Raw genomic sequence first — 13526 nt, 5'->3', positions numbered from 1 at the left:
TCACTTTTCAATTCAATTGCTATGGGGATTCGTTTTCCCTGTGCACTTCCTTGTGACCATGGTCCCTGTCTACTGTGGTAGCCACAATCCATTTCTCTCCCAAACCAGTTATCCACATTTCCTCCCATCTTTGATATGGCCTTTTCTGTACCTTTAGTTGTGGAGTTTGTTCATCCAGCCTTCAGGTCAATTTCTGGGATATTTAGGATGATTTGATAGTTATCTGGTTGTATTTATGTGGAGTCTAGGGTCCCCCTACTCTGCTGCCATCTTCCTTTCCTGTGAATTAGTTTGGGTTCAGTACAGAAATCTTAACAGTTGTTGGACTGCTTGCATGGCATCTGGCTTCCCACAAAGCAAGTGTCCCAAGAGAGCAAGGCAGAAGAACATAGCATTGTTATGCTCTTTTCTTGAAAATCCCATTATATTACTTCTGACCTACTATATTTGTTGAGGCAGAAGGTCATCCAGATTCAAGAGGAGGAGACATAGACTCTGCCTTCCAGTAGGAGGAATATCAGAATTACATAGTAAAAGAACATGAAGGTTAGGAAGTATTGTTCCTGATATTTTTTGAAAATCTGACTTACCATAGGCAGGAACCATGTTTCTACAAGCTTTATGTTATTCAAGCTTTCCACATTGCTCAATATGAGAAGATGTCCAATAAGTTATTTTTGTGTCATCATTGCACAGATAACATGCTAATTTTCTCTGTATCATTTCAGTATATGTGCTGCTGAAGCAAGCACCCAGTAAATAATTTTCAAAGAAAAAAAAGGTATATTGCTCTTAATTCATGTGCATGTGCTTTTCTGTTTGAACCTTCTGGAGTCAGCCTTTTTCAGTTTTAACTCATTGTTTATAATTGTAATTGAAAATATGGGATAAACTTAGATACAATAAACAGTAGCAGGACTCATAAAGAACATCTAAACATATTTCTGTCACAAGTGTATTAATTCCAAAATGAACCTAGGATGCCATTTTTCTTGACATTGGCTAATTGGCAATGGTATGTTTTTTCACATTTGATCTCTGTTAGGACCTGTCTATTTTAAAATATACACACAGAAACACACACACACAGGCATCCAGACTCTGAGTATGTGGGGTGGAGTGGGGGGAGGGAGGGAGAGAGAGAGAGAGAGAAATTGTAAGGATTTGGTTCACATGATTATGAGTCAAAAATTTGCAAGGTTGGACAAGCAGGCTAGAGATCCAGGGAAGAGTTGATGCTGCAAATTTAGTCCAAAAGCAGTATAATGGAATTCCCATTTCTTCAGGGTAGGTCATTCTTTTTCTTAATTCCTTCAACTGATTGGATGGGGCCCACCCACATTATGGACGGTAATTTGCTTTACTCAAAATGTACTGATTTAAATATTAATCTCATCTAAAAAATACCTTCATAGGAACATCCAGATGTGGTTAACCAAGTGTCTGGGCTCTAGCTAACTTGACACATAAAATTAACCGTAACAGACACTAATGATAGGGTTGGTCATTGTTTTCACAAAAAACTACATTACACCAACATCAGGCTGAAATTTTACTTGTGAAATTATCTCAAGTAGCTGAAGTCTGTTTTCCACAATTTTCTCTTCATTGAATTCACTCTGTATGTGTGGAATTCTCAAGGAGATATGATGTGAAAAGGTCAGGCTAACTGCTAATGATATAATAATAATAATAATAATAATAATAATAATAATAATAACAACCCAATATTTTAGTGGGTTAACACAATGAGAATTTATTTGTTTTTCTTTATTTTTACCTGAGTTTTATCTGAGAAATTATTACTGAGGAAAATCACTTTGTTAAAAAACTGTAAAATTATGGGGTGCCTGGGTGGCACAGTTGGTTAAGCATCCAACTTCAGCTCAGGTCATGATCTCACAGTCTGTGAGTTCGAGCCCTGCATCGGGCTCTGTGCTGACAGTGCAGAGCCTGGAGCCTGCTTCAGATTCTGTGTCTCCCTCTCTCTCTCTGCCCCTCCCCTATTCACTCTCTCTCTCTCTCTCTCTCTCTCTCTCTCGAAAATAAATAAACATTAAAAAAAATTTAAAAAGCAGTGAAGTTTAACAAATGTTTACTGAATCCCTATTATATGTCATGCTGGGTAAGGTATTGCATTCTGTATTTGAACATTATTTATCAAAAAAAATTGCATATAACAGAATGTTATATGAAGCTATTTTTAAATTTTTTCTAAGCTATAAAAATAACTTTGCTGAAATATAATTGATATAAAATAAACCTTACATATTTAATTTGGCAACCTGTAAATACAGAGAACAAACTGATAGTTGCCAAAATTTATTTGTTATTTATACAAAAGCTTAACATCCATGATCAGACATCCAGACTCTTTATAGCTGTACCTCTGCCCTCTTTTACGTTTTCAGCATCCTTTCTACTCATCTGGTAAATGGGAAAAGGAGAGAGTGAGGAGAAGTCCTGTCTAGGTGGAAGGGAGAAATGCAGTGTAACAGAGTCTCAAGGAATCAGAGGGAATCACAGAGCTTGATGAAAAATCTTAGACTCAAACATAGGCCATCATCTAGGGACATGAGAACTTTGGGGAGTGCCCTCCATCCAGCAGTGAAAAATTAATTTAGGAGTAGCAACAGAACAGGAACCGCAACTAGAGGTATGCACATTGTTTTTAGAGTACCCTATTTCTTGATTGGGATGTGACATAAGATTCTCTACTTTCCGTTCTATAAATATACCATAGTACCTCCATTTTAACTATGTATTTTAGTTTAAATTGTTAAGAAGAAAGAAGATTCTGTAAAATTTCTCTTTGCTGGAAAACAAGAGATTAAAAACAAGACTCGAGGCTTTAGATCAATCACTGTTTCCATCTGGTGAATGTTCTCTTTGATGGCCTCATTTAGAACTTCAAGAGGTTTTATTCAAATTTAAAATTCTCATTACAGTCCTTGCCAACGCATCTTAAATGCAAAGCAATGTTAACTTTAAAAATTTAGAAATTGCTGAAGGAGACATACCATTTAGAGCCAATAACTAAAAACTGTGAGATAAAATGGGTCAGAGAAAAACATTCTAGCACATTCTATAAGACTGCTGCTCTCTGAAAATAAAAGTAACAAGATCTTCATTACGGTTTAAAGGTTCTTTTTTATATAGAGCTATGTTCATTTTTTTGGTAGCCTATAAGTCCCATCCCAATTTACAGGGAGATGTGAATTATAGCAGATAGAGATTTCTCCTAACATTTGCCACTTTCTTCACCTTTGGAATGAATCCCATATGGACTTGGTTTTATAAGTTACATGTTTTTCTGTTCTTTAAGTAATATTGATCTCCTTCAAATCCATTTCTTTCTCTTCTAGGAAAATGGACATTTTCATTTCTGTAGTATGTTGTATTTTTAGTGGTCCATTTTTAGTGGACCAAAAAAAAGTACATTCATTTTTTTTCCCCTGAAAGTACTAAATTTTATCATTAAATTAACCTTGGCCTACTGTAGAGCCCCTCAGTGGCTACCAATTTTAAGCTTTTTCCATAACAACATGTTCTTCTTACTGGGTTTTAGAGATATCTTGGCAACTTAACTATTTTGTCTATGAAGGTCTTTTCCATATTTTTTATGGACTCCCACGACACATATACAGTAATTCTAAATTTTAATACACACTAAATTCTCATAGACATAATTTTTCTTGCACATTTTCCTACTTGGATTTTTAAAAAACTGTTTATTTTGAGAGAGAGAAAACACGAGTGTGAGTGGGGGAGAAGCAGAGAGAGTGAGAGAGAATCCCTTGTATGCTCTGCACTGTCAGCACAGAGCCCAATATGGGTCTGGATCCCATGAACCATGAGATCATGACCTGAGCCAAAATCAAGACTTGGACACCTAACTGACTCAGCCCCAAGGTACCCCCTCCTGCTTGGATTTTTAATTTTTACTACCTTCTCTATAGTAAAAAAAATTAATATTTTATTGAATATTTTATATTTAATTTAATATTTCTTTTAATAAAATAGCAAGGAGAAAATATGCAGAAAGAAAGTGTGCAGAGCCATCATAGTGGTAGATTGGCAATTTCTTTATAATTATTTTTATCATAACTCTTACAGTAATAGCACACAATGACTTCAACAGAAGGTATATGTATTTTTCTTGGGAATGTCAAACACAATATGCTAGAGGTGCAAGGCATACTACCATACATTAGTAGTGCCAACAAATTAGAAATAACCCGATTTAAAGATTGTTTTTAAAATTAATAATTTATTTGCTATATAAATGAAGGGTAAAATAGGCAAAGAGAAAATAATCCCCATTTGCTATGGAAATGGAAGAAAGGGAGAAGACCAGTGTTTAGAGAGTATCCTCTTTAGGTCAGGCTCTTTCATAAAAATTATCTCAGTGATTCTCATAACAATATCCTAATTATTATATGTATACAATATATGTGTATATATGTATGTATACATAATTATATTACATATAATATATATGTATATACATATGTATATATGTATATATATGTGTGTATATATATATATGTAACTTGTTGCCATATATATGAAAAAATGAAGACTCAATTTAAGTAATAAACAGAAGGTTATATTGCTAATAAAAAAACGTGGGGGTTTGAGCCATTTTTGTGTGACCCCAACTCTGGATAGTTATGACACTATGACTCTGGGGCCTGAAGAAGACAAAGAAATATATGTAATTCATAGGATGGCTTTGAGCACATGAATAAATCATTTGTAAAAAGAATATTCAGCCATCTTCAAATCTGCCTATTCTAGCATTTGATAAAAACTGAGAAAATTTTATATAATTGGTTTTAATTTGGATCTTGTGGAAAGTGATGGTAAAGACTATGAATTTGAAACTCACCAGACATTTTTTAAATGATTTCATGGATGATTAAATTAAAATAGTTGAAGGATCATTAAACACGCAGGATTGATTACTAAAGCAGCTAGCTGAATTGTTTTCTTTGGCTCTTTGAGAATGAGGGAAAATGAATAATCATCTTTTCCAAGTTAAGTAGATGAGAGAGAGAATTCATTTTCTACAGGTTCTTCAACACACAGCTCCTCTGAGAAATCTACCTTAATGAATTACCTTAACAATTGAATCTTCTATCCTGTGCTTCCTCAAACACTTAATGTACCATAATGCTTTGTATAGTAATTTATATCTGGTCACTATAAGTTCTGTGAATGTGTTTAGAGTATTGTGTATAGTATTGTTCAGTGAACTGCTTAATAAACTTCTTCAGGACAGTGATCAGCTCTTTAAAGTTTTTGTATTGAGGTGCATATAAAGGAGGGGTAATGAGAGATAAGGGCAAGGAGGCCAACATTTTAGTAAGAAAGAGCAGTAAATAAGACTGAGAAGGGGGACTTAAGAAATAAAAGGAAAGCCAAGAAAGAATAGTATCATGAGTCAAGAGAAGATGACTTTAGAATGAGAAAAGAATGAAATACTACAGAGAGGCTGAGCAGGATTGACATGTGGCTACTGGCTTTCAGGGAGGTGGTTGATGGCAATTTTATTAGATTAATGAAGGAATATGGCAGACTGTACAAGATTGGTGAATGAATTGGAGATAAGAAAGTGGAGGCAGAGGGGCATACTACCTTATTTTTCTAAGAAGCTTCATCATAAATGAGTAGAAGAAGCTAGAATGGTGGTTTGAAGGGAAATAAAAACTGAAGAAAGGTAGTTTTAAGATAAAAGCACTTGAGCATGTTTAGAGATCAAGAATTACATGATGGGAATAGACAGGATTAGTAAGAAAGAAAGTTTGGGGGTGCCTGGGTGGCTCAGTCAGGTAAGCATCTGACTTCCACTTAGGTCATGATCTCATGGCTCATGGGTTTGAGCCCCATGTCCGGCTCTGTGCTGGCAGCTTAGAGCCTGGAGCCTGCTTCAGATTCTCTGTCTCCCTGTCTCTCTGCCCCTCCCTCCCTTTCTCTTTCTCTCTTTCTCTCTCAAAAATAAATAAACATTAAAAACAATTAAAAAAAATAATGTTTGGTTAGTGCTAATCTTGTGTGATCTGGCACTAGACCACTAGGGTTTGAAACTGTGTAAACTTGGGCAAGCCTCAGTTTTGTCACTTATTAAATGGAGATAATTAAACATTATGGTGAAGATTACATGTTACAATTAAAGTTCTTATCCTAGTGGCTGGTGCAGGTGAACTTTCCATAGATGACAGCTATTACTGTTGCTGTTGTTAGAAAGCTCCTAAATAAAAATCATAGATGGAGATGTTGGTGTGCAAAAGAAAAGAACTATTGTTTTTTTTTTTTTCCTCACTGAGGGAGATGGGGACCGATGATGTTATAGATTACACATAGGAAATAAGATGAAGCTGAAGGAGACAATATCAAGTGGACTTGTTTTTTTGTTTGTTTACAGAGAAAGGAATTTTTGTTACAAAGAAAGGAGTTTAGTTATCTGTTAAGAACGAAGAATTGATCATATTAGATTTAGTTTGAAAAAACTATTCCATTGACAAAGAAAATTAGAAGAAATTGGTGAATACAGTGGTGCATAGAAAACATTGAGGACTCTATTGAAGATAAAAATTACAAATTTTATTGTAGCTGATTTCTACTGTTACATGAATGTTCTCCAGCAATGTGTCATAGTCCAAAGGAAATAAATAAGAAATATATTGTGGTTTTCCAGGGTTGATTAGAGAAGTTGACATGGTGAAAGTTGGAAAGGCCATAGGATTTGTGAATACTTGCAAGAAAAGAGTTGAAATGGGTTTAGACTACATAGCAAAGGGAATGAATCAGGAAAGGAAAATAGAGTCAACATTAAGTTATGCTGAGGTTAGAACAGGATCAGTAGGTCCAGCTCTAGAAGGAGGAAGTTTGAATCAAAGAAGAGAATTTCAATATTTCAAAATTTCAGGGGTGTAGATATTGAGGGTAATAACGGTATCCAGGTTTATTGCTCACATTTAATAAAGGCAAATGGTACATTCTACAGGAGTAGATGCATCTTCTGCAGATGGAACACAGAACATGCTGAGAATTAGGCGCCAGACTTAATTATGAGGGAAGTAGAACAAGTCTTGCTGGTAAGCCTCTGCAAGTCTGCTTTATCAAGGTCAGGGCTAATTGGGAAGGTACGGAATCCTGAGATTTGGGATAGGGACATCTGGGTCAACACACTGCAAAACCTTGAATCCTCACATTCCTTTAACTGTCTCAACCTACAGAAGTGGCCTACTCTCTAACTCTTCTTGAACGTAATATAGACAACAAATGTTCTCCTTCATCTCTCCTTTTGTCAAGTATCAACATAAGCCAACCATGGTAATGGTCAGCTTACTATGTAAAAGAAGGGACCTAGCCAACATGAACCAGAAGGAATCTGGAGAATATGTGTGGAACTGGATTCTGGGGATAACTGAATCAAGAAATAATAGAACATTAAGTTAGATAAGGGAGTACTGTCTCCTAATATGGGAATACTCTCTTCCGATATAGAATTTAACAGTGTTAAAGACCCCAGGAAATGGTACTAAAATGGAATTAAATTGGCTCTTAGCAGCTTGGCCCATACTAAGTGATGTAGAAATGCCAGAGTTGCCATGGCAAACAATAGAAGAAAAAATCAAAAGACATAGGGAAGTGAGCATGCTAGACATATGTACTTTGTGAATATACAGGGCACTCCCATTTTCAAAGTAATAATAAATATTCTTGTGAAAGGAACCAGCATTACTGAGTTTCTCAGTGATAGCTGCCTTCTGTAGATCACAAGTGATGATAGGAGATGGTGTTCTAGAACTGGGCTCCCTAATAGCAATGGAAATTATAGGATGTTGAAATAATAGAAACCATGTCATAGCACTTAACTATCTTAAACCATCTGAAGTGAAATAATGAGTGGCAATATCAGAGGGGTGTGTGTGTATGTGTGTATGTGTGTGTTCGTGTGTGTATGTGGGTATGTGTGTACTGACTCACAGAGAATTGACTCACAGAGATTTATGGAAATGGTAAATAGGATATGACATCCCTAGAGATGGGATTTAAACCCTACAAAAATCACTGGTCCATTATATCAATGAAATTTTTACCTACAGAGTAGTCCAGGGCCTGAGGGGCCATCCCCTCCAAAGTATAGGATGAATTATTATATCTCATCATTCTCAAAACTTCAGCATAGTGCCCTGACCCACTCACAAGTGACTGGAAGCTTTTAGTTTTGGGTGAGGGTCAAAGCAGGTCCAGGGAGGAACCAACACATATTCTGGGTATATATTTACATTTGCTGCCACTGAGCCTCAGCCAGCATCACTGTTCATGAGCTGACAGAATGTGTGATCTACTGACATGATATTGCAAATAACATCACAATGGACTAAGTGACTCACTTTACAACAAAGGAAGTTCTACCTAGAAGCCACTCACCTTATAGAACAATGGGACAGTATATTAAAGTTGCACCTGATTGAGCATTATGCACTCAAAGCCAACTATCATTATAGGGATATAGAATTCCAGGAACCAAGATGTGAAAATAGGAGTGACCAAATTTATCATTATTCCTAGTAATCCACTTGGGGAATTTGTGCTTTTCAACCCCAAATTTTAGGTTCTGAGAAACTAGAGTTTTTATTTCCCAGAGAGAGGATGTGCTTACCAGGAAACATGGCATGAGTCCTGTTAAATTTTAAGCTATAAATGTTTTCTATTCACTTCAAGTATCTTGTGGCAAGAGAATAGTAAGCAACAAAGGAAGTTACTGTGTTGGCAAAAATAATTAGCCCTGATCACTATGGGAGAGGAAAGTCTACTGTTATATAATAGATGCAAGAAGAATGCATTTGGCTCCCAAGTGTTCCTTGAGGGCGTTTCATGGTATACAGGTGAGTTTAATGTAAGTATACAAGTGGAGCAATTATGGTCCAAGAATGGTATGGTGACCTGCGAGTCAGAATCATCAGGGATAAAACTCTGGGCCACCGCAGTAGAGGTACTAGATGAGGGTGAGGGGAATCTAGAGTGGATTATGGAAGCAGGGGAATCATGCATATTGATGACGGCTATAAGATCAGAAGCAGTGGTGGGAGTTACATTTTTTCCTTACTAACTTTCTTCTTAGAAGTTTTATCAGGAAACGAGTACATTTGAGTTGTTCTTAAATGGGGAAAACTTACTATACAAAGTAATTGCATCCAAATTATGTTAGGGACGTACCGTAGTGGATATTCAGGTATACTGCCCAGGTCTCTCCTGTCATGATCTAGGCACTCATTTCCCCAGCTGTCAGGTATATTGGCTGCTTTTGGCTCACAGTTGAGTCCTTCCCTAGCAATTGTCCTTAACCAAAGGGACTTGACTTGCATAAGATCATACCCCCTTCTTGGAAGCACCCCAAGAGAGTCATTGTAAGGTTTCAAGAACCCAGTCCTTTTGCCTCAATTTTAGGCACATAATGAAAAGTCATCCCAGCTTTAGAGCTTCCTGTATGATCTCCTGAGTCCCATATCATCATTATAACACAGTTTGCATTTTCTTTCTGCCCAATTCTTTTTCCTTCACTTCCTCAGAAATCTTGTTACTAAGAGCACACTTCAAGAAAATATCTGCATAGGTGCGCCTGGGTGGCTCAGTCCAACTTAGGCTCAGGTGATGATCTCACGGTTTGTAAGTTCAAGCCACGCGTCAGGCTGTGTGCTGAAGGCCCAGAGCCTGGAGCCTGCTTTGGATTCTGTCTCCCCCTTTCTCTGTCCCTCCCCTGCTCTCTCACACACACATAGACACACTCTCTCTCTCTCTCTCTCTCTCAAAAATAAATAAACATTAAAAAAAAAGAAAATATTTACATGTAAAATCCTGTCTCAGAGTCTGATCCCCAGGGAACTCAAACCAAAACAATAAATAGTTTGGAAAAGGTGAATGAGTACACATGCTCTTATGAGGCTACTCTAGAAGCTTAGAATGGCCTTCTTGTTTATCTTTCATCTCTCCACTTTTCTAACTTTAAAATATAGTTTTCAGTCTAACATTTTTTTCTGGAATACTGTATAAAATATGAGTATAAAGTTAGGATATAGAGAAAATAATACTAAAATAGATTTATTTTATACAGAAATTTGACTTAATCAATTAGGGATTATTTACAGGGACAGTTAGGCAGAGAGATGCTTAATATAAGTAAAGCTTCCTATCATTTAGCACATGTCCAGGCACATAGTGGACACTCTATAAATGTTTGTTGCATGAATGGGTAAATGAGGTTTTGGTAGAATATTCTAATTCTAATACTGCTATTAATGTCAGAGTTAGGTGTGATACTTAGATTAACTATAGCTCTCCAGAAAATTCCCTATCTTTAGTTGTATGACTGCAGCAAGTTGCTTGACTTCTTTGAAACTTTGTTTCATTGTCATTATAGTGCCTGTCTTCATATAGTTTCCAAATGAACCCAGCTTTGAGGGTAAATGATCATTTTTCCTATTCACATTCCTTATATTATCTATGATGACAAATGGAATCATCAGTTGAGATGAGGAAACATCATTATTTGCTTTTAAGGGTACCTGTCTTTAGTATTGTTTTTATTCTTGTTTTCTTATAATGCAACTTATATTAAGTATGTTTTTATTCAAATGATAAATCTATGGATTCTCACAAATTTCATGTTTGTATCAACTCATAAATTGGAAATGACATTAAACATATATTCAGTTAGAAAATAACCAGGGGTGCCTGGGTGGCTCAGTCAGTTAAGCATCCAACTTCAGCTTAGGTAATGATTTCATGGTTTGTGAGTTCAAGCCCTGTGTCGGGCTCTGTGCTGACAGCTCAGAGCCTGGAGCCTGCCTCAGATTCTTTGTCTCCCTCTCTCTCTGCCCCTCCCTTGCTCATGCTCTGTATCTCTCTCTCTCTCTCAAAAATAAATACACATTAAAAACATTTAAAAAAAAGAAAATAGTTAAATTGTGAACCATGAGTTTTTTCAGGTTTCCAATTTTGCTTTAGCTATTTTGAGACCACATTTGTAATTAGGCCTTCAATATGGCAGTAATTAGCAAAAACAATTGATATAATCAATTGTAACTCTAGATCAAAAGATACATTTTTAAAACCTTTTATAGGTATAACTTACTGGGAAAAAAAGTATATTTTTATTCCTAGAAATAAAGTTCCTTTTAGAAAAGGAACTATCTTTACTTAGAAAAATAAAGAGAAATGACTGATATCTAGAGATTAGAAGGAAGACACTAGGGAAATGGGACTGAAGGAGATTTAAAAAAAAATGCTAGAGCAAAATTATCATTATATATATATAATACATAATATACAATACATAATATATAATAAATATATAAGATATCATATGCTAGCTTTTTGGGTCTTGAGAGTAGCAATAAGAGAAGGGAATGAAGAGATGGAATGAAGCAACATGGAGAGGGGTCTGAACTGGCATAATTGTCCAAAGGACTTTTTAAAAAAACTAAGGTATCAAATGTGAAGGTATTCTCTTTGCTGTGATATTACTTCTTTCTCTCCACTTAGCCAAATTTTCTATAAAGTATGGCCTTTCAACACACACAGAATGGAGTTTCTTTTGTGAAAGTTCAAGAGGTGTTGAGTTTCTTATCTTAACTAGTGTAGAGTAGACAGAAAAGAACAACCTGGTGACATAGAACCAAGACTGAAAAATCACTAGACATAGGCAATTATAACCAGAGGTGGCTCTGAGAAAGTCTGAACTTTCAGTCCAATCTTATTTAGATTCTGAGAGGCAGAGCGAGCCACGCTGACTCTGGGTTACACATAGTTCGATCTCAAGGTACAGAGTAATCATTTCTACATTTCTAGCTGCATGACTTTGATCAAATAACCTCAGTCTCAGTTTGTTCATTTACAAAAATGTCCATTTACAATCAATGGATTGTCCCAACAGGAATGAAATGTTAACTATTGTCATTGCAGTTGTTATTGTTACTATTGGTATTCTTTTTTTTCTTTCTTCGTTTCTTTCTTTTGTAGGAGATGGTATTATTGTAATAGTCTAGTTAAAGATGATGAGAAATTATGGTCACAGAGATGAAGAATTAAAGTAAGTCTACATAGAATTAATCTTTCTTCCCCTACTTACCCAAAATTCTAAAAAGAATTCTGTATTCACTCTCTCCCCTTTTTTACTTCTATTCACTTTTCAACTGACTAGTATTCTTTCTGCTACCAATTACTATGCCTAAAATGCTGCTCTCTTAAAGAATGTAAATGTACCAATTGCAAAAGCTCAACTGACACTTCTCACTTTCCTTCATTTTTTTAAGTTTATTTATTTATTTTTGAGAAAGAAAGAGTGAGTCAGGCAGAGGCAGAGAGAGGGAGAGAGAGAATCTCAAACAGGCTCCATGCTGCTAGCTGCAGAGCTGAACTCAGGGCTCAGTGGGGGACTCGACAGTGGGGGTGGGGTGGGGGCTCAGCCCCATGAACCATGAAGCCATGACCTGAGCAAAACCAGGAGCCAGTCACTTAACCTACTGAGCTACCCTAGCACCCTGACACTTCTTATTTTCATTCGCCCTTTCCTGCATTGACACTTGATCCCCTACTCCTTCTGGAAACATTCTACACTTTTCTGCATCCAGCTCTTCCAGTTCTCCTCATTCATTTCTCTCTCTTTTGTTTTTTGGTTTCCATCATGAGCATCTTTTCTTCCATGCACCAACCATCACCAATAATGCTACTATCTCTGCCACCAAGTTTTAACAACTATTGCACATTGTTAGTTTTCAAATTTGTATCTTCAGTTCCTGACTGTTAAGCCCATTATTCAACTGTCAGCTGGAAAGCTCTACCAAGATGTCCCTCAGTTATCTCAACACACATGCAAAATTAAGTAACAATAGTGTCATTCCTCCCTAAAACTGGCTTCTGGTTTGTTATTTTCAATCTCATTTAGTAACAATAACAAGAAAAAGAATATTTTGTCACTCAGGTAGAAACTATAGTCTTCCATATTCCTTTTCCTTCCTACTTCCTACCTATATCTAATATATCAGCGGTCTCCAAACTCTTTTGATCTTTACACTTAGTAAAATATACTAAGTAAGTACTCTAGAATGAGTTAATTTAGATATTATTTACATGTATTATCACTCCATATCTTAAATGTAAGGAAAACAGATTTTTTTTATGTTTTTAAGATAAAAAATAAAAGTCTAATATGTATTTCCCACAGTCATTATATTGTCATGCTAAATCCTGTTAATCCTACCTTCTAAGTGTTTGTTTAATAGATCTTATTTCTTGCCTTTTTCCACTGCTCTGATTCAGATTCTCATTATTTCTTGCCTAGACCACTAAACAAGCTTTATTTTGTGGTTTCTCAACTCTGCATGTATCTTACCAAATCTTTACATATATTTATTTTATTTTAATATTCATCAAGCTATACAACTAAATCTTCTCACTCCCCTGTTTAAAACTACTCACTAGCCTTTCATTGTCTATAAGATAAAACTAAGCTT

General features: G+C 35.9%; 1 pseudogene; it reads right to left on the bottom strand.

Annotated features, from left to right (window-relative positions):
* Window positions 1-651: 651 nt before the first annotated feature.
* LOC131515601 (U6 spliceosomal RNA) lies at window positions 652-752 on the bottom strand (annotated as a pseudogene).
* Window positions 753-13526: the final 12774 nt, after the last annotated feature.

This window comes from Neofelis nebulosa, chromosome 6, assembly GCF_028018385.1.
Source record: "Neofelis nebulosa isolate mNeoNeb1 chromosome 6, mNeoNeb1.pri, whole genome shotgun sequence".
NCBI lineage: Eukaryota > Metazoa > Chordata > Mammalia > Carnivora > Felidae > Neofelis > Neofelis nebulosa.
Note: the sequence above shows the minus strand (reverse complement) of the source record. Positions and strands in the feature narration are given on the sequence as shown.